Below are 22,022 nucleotides of genomic sequence, written 5' to 3'. Positions count from 1 at the left end.
GAGCCAAGACTGTGGGGCCAGCTGGGAGGCAGCTCAGGGGTCCCCGCGGGCGCAGCCCCCAGCGTGGCTCCCCACCATGCAATGCCATTCTGAGCTGCTGCTCCCACGGCTTCCCTTGCTGGCAGACAGTGCAGATGTGCCGGGGGACTGGCAGCACGTGCTGCTGCATCCCAGCCACATCTTACCAGCTCACTCCCACCGCACCCTGCACGGGAACCCTCGCCAATGGATCCCACATGGATGTAGAGCTGGAGCTCACTCTTCATGGGGCTCATCTGGGATTGAAACGGCTTCATTTCCTCCATGCTGTCACAAGCTGCGGTCCCCGCTCCCTCCATCATGCTTGGGGTGACATGCACACACCCCCAACGCCCCCCCAATGCCGCCACGTAAACCAGAGGAGCCTGTTGCTGAAAGCTGGGCCGCAATGCCATTCTGCTCGGAGCCCAGCAGCCTTCTGCTGTGGTGCCAGGGGCTCAGCCCTGCTGCCCACCCGACCAGGGTGGCTGTCCTTGCACTGGGTCTGTCCCAGGTAGGAGGCTGCTGTCCCACAGGGAGGGGACACGAGGTTTTCAGAGGTTTGCTTAATCCTTTGGGAAATGGCAAAACCACTTCAATAGCTCTTTTGAAATAAAAATGACACGTCCAGTTGTACACAGAAATACATACAATACATACAGAGAATAAGCACGTCCTTTGCTCCCACCTAGGACTTTTCTTAGCAGATGGCAGGGAACTGAACCAGACAAGTGCTTGTTTCCAACAGGAAACTGAGGCACCAAGCAATGACCTGGCTTGTGTAGGAGCTGCTGTGTAATGCCTACAGCCATCCAGCCAACAAACATCCACCATGCTGACATCAAATCGCTTGGGTCAGCAATGGGGATCCAGCCTAAGCTGCTCCACACATGGAGGCATCCCAGGACAAGCTCCAGGGATCAGGAAGTCTTTTGGAAAACGTACTAATACCAGAATATCGACTGTGACAAGAGGTAAAATAAAGCAAAAAAAATCAAGTCTAACCGAGATATTTCACCTAACCAAAAGGAAAGGGTGGGGACAGGACAGACTTTTTCCTACAAAGACTTTCCGTTTTGCCTGAACTTGGGAGAATTCAGGTTTTAAAACTCACGGTTCCCCCCAAGACCTCCCCTGCACCCCTGGGGCTGCTCCATCCTGTGTCCCTTGAGGCTCACCAGAAAGGAGAGGGGTTTCCCCCACACGCCCCCATACACCTCTCCTCCCTCACCCAGGCAAGTTTATTTAACATTGCTCGTTCGAGGCCAAGCTGACCCACATTAAGGGCAGGGAGAGCTCCAAATCCTGCCCAGAGCATCCCTGCAGGAACGCTGCCAGAGCGGGAGGACGAGGATGGACCTTCCCACCAGGCTGTGACTGGGTCCGGCAGCAGGGCTGGCTCTTGGCTGTGGCACTTCGGGACATGATGGGGTATTTCAGGGATCCCCATCCCACTGCTGGGAGCAGCAGCACCGGAGAGTTGTGACAGGCGGGGAGTGGGGTCCCAGGGCAGGAGGGGACGGGCCACACTGCAGCCAGGGCTTTGCTGTGGGGAAGCCAGGGCTTTGCCCAGCAGCATCTGTTCCTTATGTAATGGGAAAAAGCTTGAGGTTTCTGGGTTTTTTTCCTCTGGACGCAGGAAAGAACACTTTATTAAAAGCATTTGTGAGTGATGCTGGGCCCCGCACAACTCCCTCCCCCAAACAAGAGGCAAAAGCCATTTGTGGCTTTTTACCCCCCGTGTTTTTTTGTTGTTGTTGTTTGTTTGTTTTTGGACAGTGCCAGCATTTTCAGAGCTACTTCTCACCCCAGCATCCTTGCCCAGCCTCTCTGTTTGGCAGCAGCAGTGCCCCAGGCAGGGGGATGCCCTCTGGGGCACACGCATCCTGGGGGAGTGATGGGTGGTTTCCCCCAACCTCTTCAGCACCTTTTCCCCCCAGCCTCAAACAACCATGCTCACCGGAGGGGCTGACTGGCAGGGTTCCCACTGGGAAGCACCTTCCCAAACGAGGATCAGGCCCCTACAGCCCTTCCCCTGCCACGCTTGCCTGGAGCCAAGCAAGAACTGATCGCCCACCTCCGAACGCCACTGTTAGCACACCTCCAACCTGCTGCTTGGGCTTTCTGCCACATGCCGAGCCAGCAAAGCATGTTTAACTCTAATTATGTTCAGAAACCTGGCACGGGGTTTGCCAGGCTGCTTCACACAGCTTCGCTGGGTGGTTTGTTGAAGCATTTCTGCAGCGCTTCCCCGGATGCCACCAGGATTTCTGCACAGCAAAACGGCTCCTTCCCTGTGCCGCGTGCCCACCCAAAACCCTCTCTCAGCAAACGTGGGCTTAAGACCTAAAACAGTCCCTCTCCTCAATGGGCAATAAAATGTTTATTATCAAACAGCAAACATTGGGATGAAGTGATCTGAGATCCTGGAGAGTCCACGTTAAACCAAAATACCGCTTTTCTCAGCCTGAGCTCCACAAACCAGCACTAGTTGTAGCGTGGCTCAGGAATCCACAGTTGTGCTCAGCTTTTGTGAAACACGATGGTTTGGGTTTGCTGCAGTTGCCATCCTGGTGCTCCTGAGGATGGAAACTGGAGAGGAAACCCATGAGCCCCCTCTGTGCCAGCCGTGCTCTCCACGAGCACTGGCACAGCGACCACGAAAGCGATGTGAGCCTGACACCCCAGCAAAGGTTTTGCCAAAATATTTTAATAAAAGCCGTTTTACCCTGCCTCTTCCTTTTTGCAGAGACAAGAGCCAGGCTGAGCCCCATGGTGCCGAGGCCACCCCTAAGGGGCCTGTGGGGCAGAGGGATCTCCAGGACCACCCGGGACCCCCTCACTGCAGGCAGCCCAGGAGACCCGCACCCAGCAGTACCAGCACCTTCCTTGCACTCATCCTGCTGACCCAGGGCTTCTCAGGAAACAGGAACTGCACCTACTTCAATTAAAGCCAACCACACCATCCTAGGCTTAATTAAAATGCAATTAAAATAGAATTTTCAATAGAAGCCCATGTTGGGGCAGGGATTCCTAGCTCTGCACAGGTGCTGCTGGAGCAGCAGCGAGCCACTCCTGTGCGTGGTGACGGGGTGCAGAGGCCTGCCCCCCACCAGCACAGCCCCCCACTCAGCCCCCCAGCAGGGACAGCATCAGGGCAGTGACGTCCCATGCAAAATCCCGCCAAGGCTGGTCCATCCGAACCGTACGCCCTGCACGCCAGCACTTAGGCAGACGCCCACACGGGCTCCAACACATCTACAGCTTTGTTTCTGATGGGAGCGAAAGGCGCACGACCCGCCACGGGCCGGACACCGCTGACTTGGCTTTACACTCCTGATCCTGCACCAGGTTAGTGTGGAGCCACCGGCTGCTGGAGTCGGGGTGGGGGTGGGGCGTGGCGGGGGCGTTGGGTCTCAGCATCACCCCAGCACCGCATCGGGACCTGCAGCCTCTGAGCAGTTAATCGTGCTGCACCTCCTCTTCCTCAGCAGCTCAATCACTCCCAGCTACTTGCAAGATAATTACACTATTTCACATTTTCATTAACTCCCTAATACTTTCCCCTAAATTACTCCAGTTAATTATTGATAACCCCTGTCTCCCTTCAGATCTGGCTTAAACTGGCAAAGAGCAGACCAGGCTTCTGTTATGCTCCACTTTAGCACAAGCGTTGGAAACTTTAATTAAATTTACAGTTAATTCTTATTGACCTTAAGAGAACGCCTTGGGAATGCTAAGCATCACCTACAGGTACGTGACACTGCAACGGGGGAGTGCCCTGACAGCTCTGGAGGGAATTTGTATTTCAAGAGGATACCATGTGCCCAGGAGGAGGGATAAAACTCTTTTACCTTTCTATTAAGCTGGTAAATTTCAGGTTTTAATAACTAGTAAGACAACGGGCATTTGAAAGGCATCAGTGGTGGGATTTCCTATGTAGAAATACTCAACATGTGAAACTGTTAATGTTTAAAGAAATTAGCAAAATCACAGAGAGGGATGAAAAACGCCACCATTCATCTCAGAGCCTGCTGGGAGCCGTTTCGCTCACCATTTCACCAAGCCTTCCTTCCCACCCACCCCAGAGACCCATCCCCATCCTCCTGTCACCCTCCAAGCCGTGGTACCCACTTGCCCAGAGGCTGGGACCACTGCTGTACCACCCAGTACCCTGCACGGGCAGCTCAGCACCACCTGGGGCTGCGCTTACCAGTCACTGAGGGCTGAGCCAACATGCTCACATCTGGAACATCCCCTAATTGCTCTCAGCCGAGGTGCATTTCCAAGGGCTGCTGGACCTCTCCGGGATGTTCCCTCTATTATAGTCAATGGGAAATTGCAGATTACGGCTGTGCTCCCAGGGGCCCTCGTTTAGATTAATTACCTCCTCTGTTGGGGTAGCAAAGTGCAATAACTTACAGCCCTGATAAAAATGCAGAAAGCTGCATTAAATACAGATTAACAGCCATAGCAGGCAGGTAATCAAAGCAGACTTCAAAAAGCTGGGCCGACATAACTTTCCAGGGTTAATTGGTTCATGATTCCTCAGCTCGAGGATGATTTTGTTGCAGACGAAGGAGAACTCCTCCCAGCACCAAGCTGAGAGCACAAAGTAATGGCTGCGCCTGCCAGAGGACAGCATTGCTGATAAATAAGTCTCCAGCCCGAGAGCATCCCTGCGTTAGCACCCATGGCAGCTGCTCACGCGGCTGCTTCACGTGCAGGACAGGCTCTGTCCGCAACCCACCCCCCCGAAAGGTGCCAGTATCTTTACTTTACAGTATCTTTAGCACAGATGCAGGTCCAAGCTGTGCTAGGAGTGTGAAGGGAGGCCCCAAAATCCCAGATAAACCCCAGGCGTGGGTGATGGGTGCCCTCCAGATCAGGGCTTGCAGGTTCTCAGTTATCACCAAAAGTGGAAGAAAAAAGGGAGAAAAAGCTCCTCTCCATTATTATTAAAAAAACCCCAAGCGCTGACAAAAAAAAAAAAAAGCCCCGACAAAAGCAAGTGAAAGGCAAGGGGATTTCTGCTGGAGGGGATATGGTTGAGAGCTTTCTGCCGGGCCAAAGAAGTGACTCTTTCAAGGCGGTAAGATGGGCGACGGGATGACGTGGGGGACAAAACGGGCCGGGAGAGCCCAGCTTAGCGCCGGTGACAGCTCCGCTCACCCGCCCAGCCCAGCCTTGTCTGGGCAGGGGACACTCAGGGAGTCCGGCTGCGGTTCCAGGGGACCTCGTCTCTCAAAGGCAGGGTGACAGCCTGCCCGGGACTGGGCTCAATGGGGGACAGAACCTTTTTTGTGTAAATGTAAAACAGTTTGGAACCAGGAGAGAGGGACAAGGCTTGGGACAGATTTATCCTCTCCCAGCAGACACCCAGTACCACCCGGATCTGCATATGAATCGCTCCAACAGGCTTATCTCACCCGGCAGGACAAGGCTGCCTTTGTGGCCGCACCGCAGCTATGAAGTTGTTAAACTGGAACCAGTTATGTAGACTATAAGATACCAGCCTTTTCCTTCAAGGCAGCCAAATTAGCAGCACCTTTGCTGGGAAGGAAGATGCGAGAAGGCAGCGAGGGGGATAGGGTGTCGGGAGGGACAGATCCAGCCTTGTGTCCCTGCTCTCGGCACCGCCAAGGAGACCCCCGGCTGCTGGGGGGCATCCCAGACGCCCGGTCCCCAAAGCGGGGTGGGGGACCCGTGTGGGCAGCCGTGCTTACCCCCCACCCCTGTCCCCTTCGTCCCCTCCTCTTCCCGGAGGAAGCACCCGGGCATCTGTTGAACCTCAGCACAAGGCACGGAAGGCTGCACCCACCAACAAGCCGCCCGGGAGCAAATTAGACCATGTTCCTTTTTACTCCTAATTACTGTGATATTCCCCCTCTCCTTCCCTGCCGCCCCTTCGGAGGAGTCCTGCCAGTGCCTCCCCAGCAGGCAGAGCCCCCCGGGCGCTTTCCATCCCAGGCCTGCCTCCATTATTTTTGATTCTTTCACCAATTCAAAAATGTGCAAATGAGGCCACGGCTTCCCCACCAGGCCTGGCCAGGAGCTAATTGGCTTTAAGCAGGGAAACCTGAATATGCTAATGATGGCAGTAACGAGCCTGTGATGCGCCTGGAAGGGGAGCCAAGCCCTTGGCTCAACGATCAGCTGACTCTGAGACACGTCAATTAACAATAAGGAAGATAATTTATTGATGCTCCTTTCCACCCCCCCAGCCCCCTGCCCTCTGCTCCTAATTAAAGTCTGATACGTGAAAGATCACCGAGGTTTGTCGGGTGCTGCACAGCCCCGCTCCCAGCTGGAGCATCCCTGGGCAGCAGCCTCTGGCCAAGGCAGCAGCCCAGGACCATGGCTGGAGGGTCCCCAGCCAATGCAAAAGACCCAAGAGCTCTCCCACCATCAGACCATGGGAGATGGGGTCCCTGGGCTGGGATTGAGCCAGGTCAGGTGGCAAGAGAAGCCCAGAGGAGAAGGGAGATGCGATGGGCTGGGTGGTGCTGCTGCCCAGGGCTGCTCCCCGTGGGGTCCGAGCCCCACAGACCCTTTGATGGCTGCAGAGCCCAGCTGCTTCATCCAACGAAGGGCTGCAAAGCAGGAGGGAGGCAGCAGTGGGGTCTGCTGGGGGGCTCCAGGAAGGGCCAGGAGCTAGAAAGTTTTGTGTTTGACTTAGCATCAAGATCTGGGAGATGCAGACAGAGGGAAAGGGGAGAAGCTGAAGCCAACATTAGCATTTCTAATGGAGCGGCTGCTTTCACAAGTCACCCGATACCCAGTTATTAACCCTGATAAGATGACTGGGGCCATCTGGGAAACCATGGCTGCTTTGCTTCATCTACAAAAGCCACCCAGACCCCTGTACACCCCAAGTCCCCAGCAGGAAGGTGAGAAAAAGCCTGTTCCCCCCCTCCCAACACCACAGGGCAGCTGCAGCCCCGGCACCCACTCCTGCTCCCACGCAGACCCAGACCAGCTCCCCTCCACTGCCCGGCATTTGCATCGCAATCGTGCTCATGTTTATGGCTGGGGGTTGCAATTATGGGCAGCTCAAGGCCCTGAAGGTTTTTTTTCTTTGCTTGGTTATTCCAGTGGGGTCGTTAAGGCCAAAGGGCTCTCGCTGAATGCACATAACAGCATATGATTATGAAGAACAGAAATCAGAGTTAATAAGGGCACAGCTCCTTCCCTGCTCGGGAGCGACAGTGCAGGAGAAAGAGGCTGTTTGGCCTCTGTTAGCATCTGTGGGATTCAGAGACGGTCCCTTCTCTGTTGTGGAGCTATAATGCACGAGGTCACCCCAAAAGCAGAGCAGCTGAGCTCCACATTGATGTCTGCCACAGACCCCTCACAGCCAGCACTATGCTCTTGCCCAGTGTGGTGCCCCTTGGCCAAGGCACAAAGCCATGGCCACCCTGGGACTCCTGCTCGCCGATAGAGCCATTGCCCACAGCTACAGGAACGAGAATGGGGCACCCCACAGTCCATGGGGACATTTGCTACCCCCAGAGCTCACCCAGAGACAGTGACAGCAGGACGGTGCTGGCCGCAGCCCTCAGCTGCAGGAGGGGGACCTGAAGCAAACCCAGGAGCAATGTTTTGCTGGCGACAAGCAAAGACGTGTTTTGAAGAAGCATTAGTGAAAAAGCAGCTGAACCCGCTGGCTGGGTTAAAACTGGTGAGAAACAGAATAGCGACACAAATCACAGAATCACAGAATCGTTTAGGCTGGAAAAGACCTTTAAGATCATCAAGTCCAACCGTTAACCCAGCACTGCCAAGGCCACCACTAACCATGTCCCTAAGCGCCACGTCTACACAATTTTTGAACACCCCCAGGGACGGTGACTCCACCACCTCCCTGGGCAGCCTGTTCCAGTGCTTCACCACCCTTTCAGTAAAGAATTTCTTCCTCACATCCAATCTAAACCTCCCCTGGCGCAACTGGAGGCCGTTTCCTCTCCTCCTATGTTAAAATCCCCAAACCCCCACGGAGAGCGTGGGCTGCCACATGCCCAGCCTGGTGGGAGGCTGGCGCGAGGCAGGGATGCAGCGGGCACGCACAGCCCTCTCCATCCCTCCGGAATGAAGCACGTCTGCGTGGCAGCAATTAGAAATCCCCTTCTCCCAGCTCGGTCCCGGTGTCCCTTTGATTCCCGAGTCCCGGCAGCCCCGGGGGCGTGGGGACAGCCTGTGGCAGGTGTCTTGCCTGTGACCCGGGTCAATCGAGGGCTCTGATCTCCAAATGACCCTTCCCAGCAGTGAATATGTACCCGCGCTCAAACAGCTTGCAGATGAAGGAGCAACAGACTGGAGATGATTTATTCAGGAATTAAAGGTTCAGTACCCCTTTTAAAGGCTGCGCCTCGGCACTGTCAGCCTTCATTGCACACAATTAAAGGGGTTAGCTGCCCCGGCCTGTCACCACCCTCCTCCTGCCAGGGGAATGAAATCAAACAAAACCGACCCCCCCGCACGCCCCTGCCAAGCCCCCGGTCTGGTCCCTCCAACGTATGGGTGGGGGCACCGTGGGAGGACTTGCAAACTCGGTGCATGAGTGGCCCTGATTTCCAGCCTGGGAAGCTGCTCCAGCTCCATTCTCCACTGAGGACTGGCTCGGCTCTGCCTGGGCTGGGGGATGCAGACACTGAGCTTTTGTCCCTGGTCACAGGAGGAGATGCTCAGGGTCGGGGTCCCTGCTTGGCTCGCAGCAGAGGTAGCCCCAGTGCCATCCATGCAAAGCCTGTTCCTGCAGCGGGGGCTTGGTGAGATGCTCCTGGAGCCCTGCACCGGGGAGGGTTCATGCTTCCTCCTCTTTCTGCCTCGGGAGCAAGACCCAGCCTCTGCGGTGAGACCCGACCCCCCTCTGCCGCTCAGCACCTTCCGCCTCCGAGCAGGAAAGGTGCCGGTCGCGTGTAAGCTCACACCAGCATATTTCAGAGGCAGGCTTGAATTTCCTGCTCACACCTGAATGGGGAGATAAGGATAAAAATTGGCATCGTCTGGATATTTTTTTTCCCCTTCTAAGTTTTGAGAACTGATGTGGTTTGGCTGGGGGAAGTGGGGGCATCGCTGGCGGGCGTGAGCAGCAGGAATTCAATGAAAAGCTTCCTTCCTCTTAGAAAAGAAAAGGAAGAAATCTGCTGGCAGCAGCGGCTGCTGATAATCTCTTTCCAAGGCAGTAAATTTTCCTGCAGCTACCCCAGCAAGTAATCCGGCAGATTATTACACCTTTCAGAGGAATCAGCCTTTTAAATACTCCCTCCCCTCGCCATGCATCTTGTGTTTTATGACCTGACTTGGTGTCTGAGCACAGGGAAACACAAATTATGCTCTTCTGCAACCAGAGTAGAGGCACCGGTGACAAATTTTATACCTCTGATAACTGGGATCCTTGGGTGCTCCAATAAATAAGGAAAAATTTGCTTTTAAAGCTACACGGGGCTGCCGGGCTGGGGGCTCTGCATCACTGCGGCACGACAGCCTGGGGAGGGGAAGGGACCCCTGTCTGCTGCTCTGCACCCTGCTAACCCAGTGACTGCAATGCACACACTGCTCGGGCGGGCATAACACGATTAATGCATACTTATATACTTCCAATAGCCAGCTATTTTTTACAGACCAGTTGTTCCCAGCCTGAGCACTCCAGGCAGGCGGAGCGCTTCTGGCAGGCTGTTCAGATGCAAAATCTATTGCTGTTTAAAAAAACAGAAAAAAATCCCTGAGATCACTGTAACTATAAGGTCTTTGTTTTCAATTACAAATAAAAAACATACATATCGTTTTTCACTAAATTATCCTCTTGCAGCAATGGGCTGATCATTCCCGGTTTCCCACCTAGATGGAGGACAGCACAGGAAGGACATAAAAAGCCCACAAAATCTCTTTTTTTCAGGTTTAAAGTTACGTGGCTAGCAGAGATGGGAATTCCTGCACTTCCTGAAACTCAACTGGGCAAAAGGAAGAGCATCCTAGTTAAAACCAGTTCCTAAAAGACAAATGAGAAGGCACAAGGGCACCAAGACCAGGTTTCCCCTTGGCACTGCACCCGCAGGTCATGGCATGAGCAGCACAGCACCCCAGCACCTCCTTCCTGACCCCCACAGCTCTGCCTCACCCCATGCAGCCAAACTACAGCCAGACCCTGTCTGGATACTCCAGGGGTGGAAAAGCCGTGCCCGCACCATGCACTGAGCACTGCAGCCACGCTCGCCTCTGCCACGGCAGCTCCTGGGGCGCAGGGTTGTCCCCATGGGTGATGCCCGATCCCACAGTGCCCACGGGCAGAGGGTGGTTTTCTCTCCCACAGCTTAGCCCCACGCACAGTACAGCAGCATCTGCTGCTTTGGGGAGGGGACAGAAGAAAAAAGAGGGTCGTCTATAATTCTGCATTTGCCTGCGGGGCTTTGGCAGCTGCATGCCAGTGCCTGCCACACCGAGGAGCTGCGATACTCAAATTTGAGGCAAAATCCTCCAATATTTCAAGTGCATCCATCCCCTGGCTGCCACGCAGTGCCATGGCCTGGGGGACAGCGGCTGTAGGCAGTCCCAGCCCCTGAGCAGTGCCAGCCTAAGCCACAAGCTCTCAGCTAATTAGCTCAGACTAATTAGCCATGGCACAGTGCTGGTGGCAGGGCTTGCGCCGCGCTCTGCAGCGATGGGTCCCTGGGATCCATCCTTGCCTCGGTGGTGGGGTGCAGGTGAGGGGCAGCCCTGGGGAGGGTGCGCAGGCAGCAGCCCCATGTCGGACACCCCATCCCAGCCCCGTCGCAGGTGCAGGAGCAGCGGGAGCCCGCGTGAGGAAGGAAGAAAGGAGGAATCCACACATGTCTGCCAGAGCGAGACCTTCCCGCTGGCCGGCGAATTGACAGCTGCTTTGATTTGATTAGCAGATGCTGACGAGGCATCGAGACAAGTCCCCAGAGCCATGAATAATTTCAGTGTATTTGTGTTTATTTGATCTCAGTATGGGGCTGGCCCTGCCGCCTCGCCCAGCCCCAGCCCGGACCCTCGCGGAGCGATGGGGAAGGGGCTGTCGGGCTCTCCAGATGGCCGCTCCAAGGCCACCACTGGCAGGGCTGGCTGTCCCCCTCTGGCATGTGCTCTGGGGAGGAGAAAACCCTTTGCCACCGCGCTCTTCGTCCTCCTCCATCCACTCTTCCTGCACAGCCATCCCAACCGGGCTGCGGGGTGAGGAAGGGACCCCCCCAGCAGCTTTCAGGGAACAGAAAAGCTCTGCCCCCCTGGCTCACAACATTTAACGTAACTCATTCTAACATTTTCAAGCCTTTGTTTTGCATTTTCTCCTCTTTTAAATGGACAAAACCGGCTACTTTGAACTTTTTGGTTCCTGGACCAGAGCTCGGATCAGAAGCTATGTCCCATGGCCACCAGGTCCTGCTGGCATCACCAAGGGTCAGATGCTCATTAGAAAACAATTAATGCATTTCAGAGTAATGAATTGGCCATAAACCCCCACAGTCTGACACATAAACCCACCAGAAGTTACCTTGGAACCAGTGTACCCAAACACAGCACAGGGTATTGGGTCTGCCCCATGAAAGAGGGGGATCAAGGGGAAGGGAGAGCTGGACTGGGCTTCAAACTGGACAGCCAGTGGAAAATGCAGCTGGTAGAAGAGATCAAGAAAAAAGCCCTCCCTGGGATGCCCCTGGGATGCTCAGCTCCCCTGCCCCAGCACCACGGTGCACAATGGCACACGGACTCGGCAAGGGCTGAAGAGAGGGGGTCTGAGCCCAGGGCGAGAGCTGAGGGTCCTCTCATGGCTCCTCTGGGACAGCTTTGGGAGAAGACGAGCCAGGACCATGCCCAGCAGGCACAGCTCTTGCCATGATGCTGCCGAGGCTCTCCCTGCACTTCCTGCCTGAGGACCCCGGGTCCTACCCCAGTAGGTAAATCAAGAAGCAGAAGCTACGCACACAGCCCGTATTTTAAACCAAGCAAATTCAACTGCTTTAACAAAAGCAATTTTAATATAATTCTCCTGCCCACAGCACCTTCCACATCCAGTTTAAAATTGCACCGGTTGGATCTGATGACTTAGAAATCAAAGATGCTTCGTGTGAGGCAAGAGCCCGACCCTGCCATCAGAGTACCATCCCTCCCGCCGCCGTGCACCGATCTAGCACGTGGTGAGTCCACCGACTACACTTCATGCAGGCTTCTGCAAAAATGCTTTCCCAGTCTGGCTCTCCCCTGCTGAACAAGCACCGAGCCCTGCTCAAAGCTTCAGCTTCAAACTAACCACGAGTCGTTCTGAAACGTATCCAAAACTGTCTCATTTCTACCTAAGGAAACATAAATCAGTCCTCACTCATGAACTAGAGCCAGGTCTGAGGTCTGCAACAAAGCCGTGGGGATCCATCAGCACAGTTTCCAGTGACAGTTTTAAGCTCTCTTGGCCGGATCCACATAGGTATTTGGGAACCTAACGCTCACGAAATCACTGGCGACCGCACACCTCAATCCCCCTGCGGATGGGATCCCGCACCCGCCGACCCCAGCCCTCCGAAGGGGGAGAACTGAGCGGGTGCCTCACTCTGCCCTGGCTCCCCCCCGCCTCCATCCCAGCCTGCCACCGCCACGGCTTGCTGGGAGCATCCCCCACACTGCCCCTGCACCATGGCCCCAAACCCTGCAGCATCAACCCCCTCCTGCGCTGGGCACCCATTGCCAGCAGCTGCCGCCAGCGCCGGGCTCTGAGCTGGAGGATGCTCTGGGCTGCCTGCAGCCAGGGGGGACCGGAGCCAGCAGGGCCAATCCTGCCCTCGCTGCGTGGTGCTGGACCAGCCCAGCTCTGCTCTGAGCAAGCAGCAGCTTCAAGAAACAGCCCAAAGTGATGCACAAGCTGTAGAGTTTGGCCCCAGGGAGGAAAAGCACCATATTGGCGCAATTACCTGAATTTAGACAGACCTCTGCGGGTGCCTGGGCTGGGTTCAATAGCTGGCAGATGAGCAGCAGCATCTGCAGCATCAGCCCTCGGCTGGCGTGCAGGGACCCTCCGCGGGGCTGCTGGGGGGCTCGGGGCAGGCAGCAGATGTCCCGCAGGCGTGCGGCCCCAGGACCCGCTGCAGGTGTGGGGCAGGGGGCTGCCTGCCGAGGGGGGGACGGGGGGCAGCAACGCCACAGCTGCGCACAGGCAGAAGGGGCAGAAATGTGCTGAGGCAGCAACGCCCCGATCGCAGACCCTCCGGCCCCCAGCCGCGGCTGGGCTGCAGGCAGGATCCGGCCGTCCCATGTCCCCAGCGCTGCTGTAATGCCTTTGACAGCTCGAGCAGGCGAGCGCTGGGCTGCTGCCTGCCTGGCCCTGGCAGGAGGCACGGCTGCACGCGCATGCATGCTGCCTGACAGCCTGGAATAGGCAGCAGCTCCGGCGAGCAGCAGGTTACCCCCAGGTTAACCCATCCAAAGGTGACGGTTACCGCCAACCCCTCGAGAGAGCTGCCTGTAAGGATGCAGGGATGGAGCCAGGGCTGTCCAGCCCTCCTTGCCGCCTTCCCTGGCCAAGCAGGGTGAGGGAGCCAGAATGACACCTGAAAGCAGTGAGGTTTCCACCTGCAGCTGGAAAGCAAAGCCAAGAGGGTGCCCAAAAGCCCCCAAGCAAGAGCAAACCATCCCCTTGTTTTCCCCTTCCCCGGAGTGGTGGTCACAATAGCGTCCATCAGCCCAGCCCCTGCACCCTCTAGTTTGAGCAGTGATGCTGCAGTTTGTAGCCTCCCTCCCTGGCTTTGGGGGTTGCCCAGGGAAACTCTGACCTAAAACCCCCTTGTAATGGTCACCCATCTCCCATCTCCACACCCAGCTGGTGCCACCACGGAGCCATTCTGGGCTCCCCACAAAGCTGTCCTACAGCCCACGACGGCTCTGAGCTAGAGGAACTCATCCCCCCTCCCCACCTCTGTCAACAACAAAAAACAGAAATATGGTTTGTTTGCTGTTTGTCTCGGGTCGAATGCTGTCATGCTGCTCTTGTTGGGATGGAAAATGCATCCAGTTTTCCACAAGAAACAAAAGATTCCCCATCTGTGTCAAATTTGTAATACAGCCTGAGGGAAGATGGGAAACAAATTTAGCTCTTTTTTTTTTTTTTTCTATCAGGAAAAGCCCTGTTTCCTAGCAAAGAGCAGGGCCGAGCTTCACCCTGGAGCATGGCGATGAGAGCCCTCACTGTTCACGCATCCAGAGTTGCTCCGTGCCATCCCATCCTGCGGCATCTGCCAAAACGCCAGCAGGAGACAGGCAAAAGGAATCGGGAAAGGAGCCCCGATGTGCAGCCTGCGGTCCTGGAACAGCTGCCAAATGGTTCTTCTCCCTGACAACCTGCTCAGCCACTTCCATGTGTGTGCAGGACTTCCCTCCCCAATCTGCAGCCCGTCACATGGGAGCTAATAACTGTTTCCTCTGCAGATAAGGGAAAAGCCTCAGAAATCCAGCCAAGCCCGGACAGCAAGGCTTCGGGATGCTGGAGATGCTGCTGGGTGCCCAGTGGGACAGCAGCCCGCCCTCGCCCTCCCCCCCCCCTCGCCCTGCGGTTCAGCTGGTCCCCAGGCGAAGGAAATCCCCCACCGAGGAGGGAGACGTGGGTGGATTACGCACTTTGCTGCAAAAAAACGAAGCTGTTTCTCCAGCTCTGGAGAAAGGGCTGCAGAGCCATCAGGAAGGCTTGGAGGATGCGGGGGTTTCTCCGGCCTCGTGCCTGGGCTGAGCCCCTAGCAGCTCCCAGCTCCCCATCGCCGGCACTGGGTGAGCCCCCAGTGCCCTGACAGGTTCAGATCTCCCACCCCAGCATCAGTGCTCCCTTCCTCCCTCCCTCCAGCAGGAACAACTGGGAATTCTCTAACAAAACATTTCTTCACTGGAAAAGCATCGGTTTATGGCAACCAGAGCTGTTTGTGGGAAAGAACTGGATTTTGATTATTTTTAGCCTGGTTTCCTAAGGAAATGTGGCTTAAGCAATCACACGGTCTGTCTGCCTGTCCGCCAAGCTGTCTGCCCCTCTTCCCCCAGCCACGTCTGATCCCACCAGCCAATTCCAGCCAGATTTGATGGAGGACAAGGATCAAAAATAGGAAGTCTGCCCATTTCCATGAAAAGCTGTGGCTGAGCAGCAGCTGCGACCCTGACCACTGCCCTTGGCTCAGGGGAAGGCACCTCCAGCACAGCCCAAAACCCAGCAGTCCCATCCACACCAGCCCCGTCCACGCCAGCCCCACCATGAGATTGCTCTGCTGGGCTTCAGGCTCCCCGGGTCCCACTCAGTACCAGGGCATTTGGGCAGGCAGCATTGAAGAGGAAGGAGAAATACACTCCTTGCAACTAAATCTCATTTGCAGAAGTTGGAAGGACCCTCAACAATCTTCCTATTGAGCAGCTCCCTGGGCAGAGCCCCTCTCGGCAGCTGCCCCTGCCCACCACGCCGGGCAGAGCTGCACTTGCGAGCAGGGAAGCCGTCCCCGGAGCCAGGGGCTGGACTCTGCCAGGGCTTGGCCATCAGCTCTAACAGCAGCCAGGCCAGAAATCCTAAGGGTCACAGCCCCGACCCCACACCCCAGGGTAACGCCAGCCTCTGGGGACAGCCCACTGCTGGTTTGTCCCCAGACTGCCTTTTTCATAAGGGAAAAAATGAGCAAGCATCCCAGCACACCCCAGCCCATGATGTTAGCATGTCTCGCCGCCACAGCCTCTCTTCCTGATGGGAAAAGACCCCCGTGCTGGGCAAAGCGCTGACCCTGGAGCAGGCAGGGCAGCACAGGAGGGTCTCACCCAGCCCCGGCAAAGCAGGGCAGTGAAGTCACGGCAGAGAAAGGGCATTTCTGCAAAGCCCCAGGCTGGGGGCTTCAGAAAGTGGGAAGAGGAATTCAAAGGTGACTTTATTTGCTCTCAAGTTATTATGTGCCATTGTATGTATTTCAGACAGTCCTAAGCCCTCGGAAGGTGGTGGCCAGTGGAGCAGCGGAGGTTGGTGTGGAAGCTGGCAGAAGCAGAAAGCTGCTCTTCATCTCGCACTGCAAGAGGAGGGGAGTAAATCTTGCACCGCCTTTTCCACTGATGCAGTGACAATAACACACACTTAATTTAATCTGTGCTGTTTCCAGTCATCAACTTTTATGTGCTTCCCGGAAGCAATAGGTTGCTTTTCATTTCTACGTTTGAAAATTAGGAAGTCAGCAACCAGCCAAGGTGGCTCTCCCCTGACAGCTGTGCCAGCTGTGCCAGCATGCTGCCACCTCCACAGCTTGTGGCTGAGCCCCCAAGGTGCTGCCCAGCCCTGGCTGGGGCACCCAGACCTTCAGCCCCCTCCCCAGTGAGCTGCCCCTCTCCTGGCTACAGCAGAGCAATGCCTCCATCGGCGAGTATGGTCCAGACCAGGGCTGGGCATCAGAGACTGCTGGGAAGCCCACGCCATCCCACCTGTGTTTGGGGGAAGCCCACACCATCCCACCTGTGTTTGGGGAAGCCCACGCCATCCCATCAGTGTTTGGGGAAGCCCACGCCATCCCACCAGTGTTTGGGGAAGCCCACGCCATCCCACCGGTGTTTGCCAAGGCAGCAGGACTGCCCAAGGTTCAGCCCCGCAGGGATGCTCAGGGCTCCATCCAGCTGCCCCTGTGAAGCCAGACCGGACCCTGCCTCACTTTTACAAGAGCAGCGGCTCCTCAGGAGCCCAAAGACCACCACGTCTCTGCCAAGACCACCGAGGTGGGGCAGGAGGAAATGTTTGCCTGCCCTCAAGCCGCTTTTGGCTGTGGGAGCAGGAGCCTCGGGCTGCAAACGCCAGCAGCTCCCCACCGCCACTCCCCCAAAAGCCACCCTGCCCCTCATTCCCAGGCATTGATTTGGGGCAAGGAGCACAGGCAACCCTGCAGTGTCACAGCAGCCAGCCCTCTGATGTGGGCTGTCCTGCATCTCATAACGTGGGTAAGCTCATACTAAGGGCTGCCTGTGTGGATTCTCCAGTGTCTTAACACCACGGCTGTGCTCCAGGTGCAGCCCATCCTCGGAGGGCATCTCCCCAGGACAGGACTAGAGGGGCAGGGGCACTAGTGGGGTGCCCCATGTGTGTCCCCTCACTCAGCTGTTTACTCACAGCCTGTAGCTTTTCCCCCTAAATTTATCAGCAGTAAAATGTTTCCGTAAGCACCAGGGGCTCTCCGTCCTCGGAGCCTGGCAGAGCGGGGAGGGAGCAAGGCACAGCAAGTGATTCTGTGGCAGCACAGACCAAGGCTGCCTGGGACTGACACCGTCTCCCCTGGGCTGCAGCCAGACACCCAGTAACTCCCGGGAAAGGTGAGAACCCAGCTCATTCTCTTAACCCAGCTCATTTTTTTAACTTTGCTTTAATTTTTCCTCTGAGGCACCAGCTGCAGTCAGGCTGGCAGCCACCTTGGCCGCCTCTGTCAAGGACCTGCAAGCCAATTGCCGCAGCACAAAACTCTCTTGGTCCACAGAGAGTCAGATCCAGCTGCAAAACATGGGAGGACCACAGCTGCCTGGCACTCTGGAGCCACAAAAAAGGAAGAACCACGTTCCCACAGGTTCCCAGCACAGGACCACAGGGACACTCGCTTACCCACTCACATAGCACTGGGAAGGATTTGATGTACCTGGCTGAGAAGGAAAGCAGTATGTCCACCAGCCAGGAGTTTGAATCCATTCCTCATCTCCTTCAGCATCACTGCGTTAGCATCCTTCACTAGATACTTCAATATCTGGGTGATGATGGATGGGCAGAGGGATGATGGATGGGGACGTGCAGCTAGACGGACAGATCGATCCCCGCATCCCTGGCAGCTGCTCCTGATAGCCAGCCCGAGGGGGGAGCATCCGGGGGCTTTGCAGTGGCTGGGGGCTACAGTGGAGGTTCGGATGGTGAGTTTGGGCTGCAGAGCCCGACGACACCTGGAACCAAGCCCACACCAGGGCTGTTACCAGCAAACAGGCTGTATTTAAAGTACTGGTAGCATCAAGGCTTGCAGCAGCTGATGGTCCTGCTGTGAAAGGGTTCATGAACAGCCACGGATAAGGAAAAGTACTGGAAACCACAGCTGAGGACATAGCCAGCGTAGCAGCACTATCTGGGCTCTTGTCTGCTAATACCCAGCCTAAGAAATCATCAACAGCACGGAAACTGCGTCCTACACAGCTGATGGGGACAGCGAGCACCAGGCACATAAAACGAACCCAGTGGCAGCCCAGGTCTCCTGCCACCATCCCTGTCCTGTCAGTCAGCAACCACAGCCAACAAGTCACTCCGTGCCGAAGCCCAGCACGACCAGCACCCATGCCAAGCACCCAAGCACCCACAAAGGCAACAGCTTCATGTGCTCCTGCCTGGCGGGACACAGCCTGGCCTCCCTGCAGCCCGTGTGTGGGGGATGGGAGCCCACCTCCCACCTCTGCAGCCAGGACCGGCTCCTCCAGCAGCACGGAGAGAAGTGCTGAATGCCCGGCTGATGCTGAAATAACCGTGGTGGGCCAGATCAGCCCACTGCTGGCCAACACCAGCGCACTGGTCCACCGGTGTCCCTTGGCCGGGTCCCCAGCCCCCCCCCCCCCCGGCTGAATTGACTGGTCTTTTCACCCCCAGCAGAGCTACACCCACGCTCACACACGCACCGAACAGCATCTCTGTTACAAACAGCCACGAGCTGGGCAGAGCAAGGGCCAGATCCCAGAGCCGTGCTACACCAGTCAGGAACAAGGCAACGATCCCAGGGCTCCAGCAGCACCACCTGCTCAGCAGGGACCAGGGAGCCCGCGGTCCCGGTAGCCGTGCCGGCGGAAAGCGAGCAGGACCCTCACAGGGTCTGCGTGCTCCTGGGAGGTGGGGGGAGCTCCCCAGCCCCGGCGGCTGCCGTGGGACCACAATTTCCTCTTTCTTCCCCTTTTTGAATGTAACAGAGGAAAAATGTGGGGCCGTTTGGAGCGCGCTGAGCGGCGGGAGGCCAAGAGGCGTTCCTCCCAAGGCACGTTCAGCTGACGGCCGGCACGCCTGGGAACTCCAGCTGTTCTGTAAAAGCTGGGAGGACACTGGGAGCTTGTTTGCTGCTGGACTCATGCAGGGTGGGACATTACGAGCTGACAGGAGCATTTCCCAGGGCCCCCCTCATTCACTGACTCAGCCTCTGGGGTGCCACCACAGCCCCCCCCACCCGTGGGATGTCTTCCCCCAGCATCCTTGTCCTCATCTCTGCAGTTGGTGATGTGCAGAAGGCACCCGCCGGGCTGATCCCCCATCCCCTGCAGCTTCATGCCCCCAGTCAGGCTCTGTTCCCCCTCATGCTGGCAGCTGCAGAGGAAGGGGAGCCTGGAAATAGAGGAGCCTGGAAACTGGGGAGCCACACTCTGGTGTCACGCAGCTCCAAAGCCAGTCAAGGGCTGCTGGGGAGCACCGGCACAAACTCCAGCACCAGAGCAACTCGCTGCTCTGTGCCACAGCCACAGCTTGGGAAGCACCAGCTTAAAAGCCTCCAGGGATGCAGGGGATGTTGTGAAGGAGGATGCTGGAGGATCTGGCCAGAAACCCCACCTGCAGACCCATCGGGTCCCCCCACCCCAAAAAAGCCACACACAGCAGCACCATGAAGTTGCAAACACCGGGCTCATGCTGGCTGGCTTCGCAAGCCCACGTCAGCACACCGCACCGATGCACCCTGCTGAACCGCCATGAGCTGCAGGGTCCCAGCCCCATCCACAGGGTCCCACCAGCCCATGGACCCCCAGGCCACTAGGACGCTGCAGCAGGGGTGAGCCCACGGCATGCCAGCGGCTGGTGTGGGATGAGACCTGCCCAGGGCAAAGGGACCAGGACCACCTCCCCTTCAGCGTGGGTTTTCCACCCCGCCGTGTGATGAGGAAATGCAGAGCACATGGCAATCAGCCCTGGGCTGTCAGCACTGCTGAGGGTGGCACCGCAGGGCGCTCAGGCTCCCCGGGCCGCAGCCGGGCACAGCGACCCTGATGGGGAATGGCTTTGAAGCCGGGGTGGTCCGTGCGGGCAGGAACGGGGGGTACCAGCAGAGCTCTCCTCCCAGTGACAGCAGCTCACCAGGCTGTGCTCGGCCACAGGCTGGGACACCCAGGGGTGGCTGCAATGGGAAAAATAAAAGCAAAATAAAGCTGGGGGTGGAGGGAAAGAGGTGCTGGCAGTGGAACAGGATGGCACTGAGCCACGGCTGCCTGCGCCCTCCCTGCCCACCCAGATGTCTGGGATGCTGACAGCGATGCTGCATTTATCCAGGCTCACACCACTCGCTAAACCACTCTGTTCCATTCCTCGACACCCCAACTCAAAACCTGATCAGCAGATAAAATAGATCTATTTTTAATCTCCTAGCATAAGTAGGGTGTTTGTCTGGTTCATGCCCACCGAGCTTATTTTCATAATCACTAAAGTCAAAACGACGCCGAAGAAGTACACGTAACCCATCACGGGGCAGAGCCGCTGCCTGCCGATGGCCAGCCACCCACCAGGACATGCCTGCGCCGAGGGGACCCCAGTGGCTCTGCTGGAGCTGGCAGCTGGAGAGGCTCAGCACAAGGCACGGGTCTATAGCACACACAAAAAAATTAATAAAATCATAACAAAATAAGAAAGAGAGTGATACACTGGCCAGAGCTGGGGCAGGACCACACGACTGTCACACTATGCCAGGAGAGGATAAAGCTCCATTTTCTCCAGAGCATCCAACTGGATCGCAGCTTCTGTCAAACATCTCATCGGTGAGAGCGATGTGCGCTGCGGAGCTCCCCGGCTCTTACAGCAGCATGGCCGTAACTCGTGTGGGTTTGTGCCTGGCTGGCGGCCGGGATCTCCTGCTGCAGTGGCAGAGCCTGGAGGTTTCCCGTCACAATCCCGGGGACTGGTCCGGGAAAGCCTCGGGATCAGAGGGGCCAGAGCAGGGCAGGATGGGGTGTTAATGACACCCCGGGCTTCGTTTTCCAGGGCAGGGGGGAATGAATGGAGCCCGTCACGGAGCCCCGCTGGTCCTGGGACATCCCTCTGTCTGCTTTTGATTGAATCGGCCTCTCAGATGGATGGATGGACAGACAGCAAGGTAGCCCAGAAAGCGTCTGTTGTTCCATGTCAGAGAGGAGTGACCACAGGGATGCTCTGTCCCAGGATTTGGGGGTCCCTCTGCACCCCGGCAAAGGATGACCTGCCCTTTTGGAGCACTTCTCCCACAGGTGCCTGCCCACACACCCCCCACCAGCACAGCCCTGCTGCTGACAGAGGGCAGGACAGGGATCCCGGGGAGCGGGCCACCGCACCAGGGTCCCACCGAGCCCCCAGGCTGGTTCCAGCACGGGGCACACGACCCAGCGGGCACAGGGGTAACACCACGCTGGATCCCACAGCGCCAGCTGCTACTAGCCAAGGATGCCATGTAGGGACACAGGCTGGTGGTCAGGATGAATCCTGCTTTAGGAGGAAATTTAGCATTGAGAAAAAAAGAAAAAAAAGTTCCAAAAAGTCACCTTCCAGTAAATTGATTTTTCCCTGCATGGCAGTAGCTTTAAAGTAAAAAAACACAAAAACAAAGTAAAAACTTCTTTAGGCATTTCAGAGTCATTTTTCCTAGTTATTGTGAAAATTTAGATCAGAAAACGTGTTGGGTAAAATATTCAATTCCCCACAGCCTGGAAAGCCTCATCAAAAATCCATTTGAAGTATTAGTCTCAAATCCCTCATGGCAATGGGATATTTTAAGGTCAGTTAAACTTATTATTCACTCAAGATTTTCTTTCAGGTCCCTGCATATTTCAAACAGATTTCCCCCCATCTCTAGCCCAACTGTGTTACAAAAAGCCCTTTCCCCCATTCTTTTTTCCTAAACAGAAAAAAAAAGTTGTCAAAAGAAAAGTTACTAATCAGAAACAGCTTCTGAAGTCTTAAAACCCGCTACAGTTTGTACTTGTTACCAAAAAACATTGACGCTATCTCCAGATCCCTAAATCCCTCGACTTTTAAAACACTGAAT

The 22,022-nt window shown here is 56.3% G+C and overlaps 1 protein-coding gene across 1 annotated transcript in view; it reads right to left on the bottom strand.

Moving 5' to 3' along the window:
- Positions 1-22,022, bottom strand: part of HS3ST6 (heparan sulfate-glucosamine 3-sulfotransferase 6) — a 40,616-nt gene that overhangs the window by 1,929 nt on the left and 16,665 nt on the right. The gene's annotated exons all lie outside the window — the stretch shown is intronic.

Source organism: Falco rusticolus, chromosome 4 (genome assembly GCF_015220075.1).
Source record: "Falco rusticolus isolate bFalRus1 chromosome 4, bFalRus1.pri, whole genome shotgun sequence".
Taxonomy (NCBI): Eukaryota; Metazoa; Chordata; class Aves; order Falconiformes; family Falconidae; genus Falco; species Falco rusticolus.
The sequence above is the reverse complement of the archived record's forward strand: the minus strand, read 5'-3'. Positions and strand labels throughout refer to the sequence as shown.